Here is a 1,570-nt window from a genome sequence, read left to right on the forward strand (position 1 = left end):
ATGGTCTCGATCTCCTGACCTCGTGATCCGCCCGTCTCGGCCTCCCAAAGTGCTGGGATTACAGGCTTGAGCCACCGCGCCCGGCCAGTTCAAGAGATACTTCTGCCTCAACCTCCGGAGTAGCTGGGATTAGAGACACGTACCACCACAGCGGCTAATTTGTGTTTTTGTTGGCCAGGCTGGTCTTGAACTCCTGACTTTGTGATCTGCCCACCTCGGGCTCCCAAAGTGTGGGGTTACAGGCGTGAGCCACCGCGTCTGGCCTATTATTATTTTTTAAGACAGAGTCTCGCTCTGTCACCCAGGCTGGAGTGCAGTGGTGTGATCTGGGCTCACTGCAAGCTCCACCTCTCGAGTTCAAGCGATTCTCCTGCCTCAAGCTCCTGAGTAGCTGCGACCACAGGCACGCGCAACCACGCGTGGCTAATTTTTATATTTTTAGTAGAGATACGGTTTCACCATGTTGTCCAGACTGGTCTCGAACTTCTGACCTCAGGTGATCCCCCCGCCTCGGCCTCTCAAAGTGCTGGGATTACAGGCGTGAGCCACCGCGCCCGGCCCCTGAAGAACTATCATTTAACCTTCTGGCCCCAGCGGCTGGGAGGGATGGTGGTGGTAGAGTGGCGAGGAGCGGGAACTGCGCAGTTAACCTGAACCCCAGGAGCTCGCCTCGGGACCCACCAGCACGTCCCCTCCTCGGCAGGCTGGGGTCACGTGGAGGGCGACTGCGGGGATAAGCAGGGATGGCAAAGGGAAAGGAAGGGCGGGCCCCCGTCGGGGGATCCCCGGACACGCAGCCCTTTCCCGCCTGGCCCCGCCCAGAGACGTGGGCAAACAGAGGCCACACCCCTTCCTGGGAGCCAGCACCGCCCATACTCCGCCCCCAAGGACACGCCCCCACTTGGGGCGGAGGCGGAAACCGGGCGGGGAACGCGGGTGCGAGGAGGTCGAGGAGGCGCGTTGGCACCCGACCCTGGCATCCTGCACGTCCGACATCAGCCTTACCCTCCTTTTCAGGGGCTTCCATTCATTTTGTGCCAAAAGGGAACTGCCGCCCTCGCCCCCAAACTTGTAGCTTTGTGGATGGAGGGTGTGGGAAACGCCGTGTGCAGTGAAGACCACCTGGCTAAAGACGGTCCTGGGGGTAGAGGGCAGGAGGGAGCGAGAAGGACAGTTCTGCACCTGGGAGCCTCTCGTTCCTGGGCGAGGGTCTGGGGACCCTGGATGAAGTTTTAGGATGTTTTAGAATGACGGTCTGGGGCAGAGAATAAAATTTTGAAGGGAGCAGATTGAGGGTCTGGAGGACTGGGTTAGGTGGGCTCTGGGTACCCAGGACGATCTCGGGAGGCGCAGAATGAGAGTCTGGGGGCTCCAGGATTACGGTGTGGGTGCACAGGATGAAATTCTGGGGGCGCAGATTAGGTAGGATCTAGGCGAGCAGGATGACATTTTTGGTGAGCGTCTGGGGGCCCCGGGGTAAGTCTGGGGGCCTGACATCAAGGTCAGGGCCCCAGGATCGAGCGCTGGGGGACCCTGGACCCGCGTCGGGAGGCGGCTCCGGGCGGCGCCG

At 60.9% G+C, this 1,570-nt stretch overlaps 1 protein-coding gene across 1 annotated transcript in view; it reads left to right on the forward strand.

Moving 5' to 3' along the window:
- The first annotated feature begins 936 nt into the window (after positions 1 to 936).
- Positions 937 to 1,570, forward strand: part of EFEMP2 (EGF containing fibulin-like extracellular matrix protein 2) — a 7,286-nt gene continuing 6,652 nt past the window's right edge. The window contains exon 1 of the mRNA XM_011942479.1: positions 937 to 987. The gene's annotated coding sequence lies outside the window, so the exon portion shown is untranslated. The remainder of the gene's footprint in view (positions 988 to 1,570) is intronic.

The sequence above is a fragment of the Colobus angolensis genome, unplaced genomic scaffold (assembly GCF_000951035.1).
Source record: "Colobus angolensis palliatus isolate OR3802 unplaced genomic scaffold, Cang.pa_1.0 Scaffold21, whole genome shotgun sequence".
Taxonomy (NCBI): domain Eukaryota; kingdom Metazoa; phylum Chordata; class Mammalia; order Primates; family Cercopithecidae; genus Colobus; species Colobus angolensis.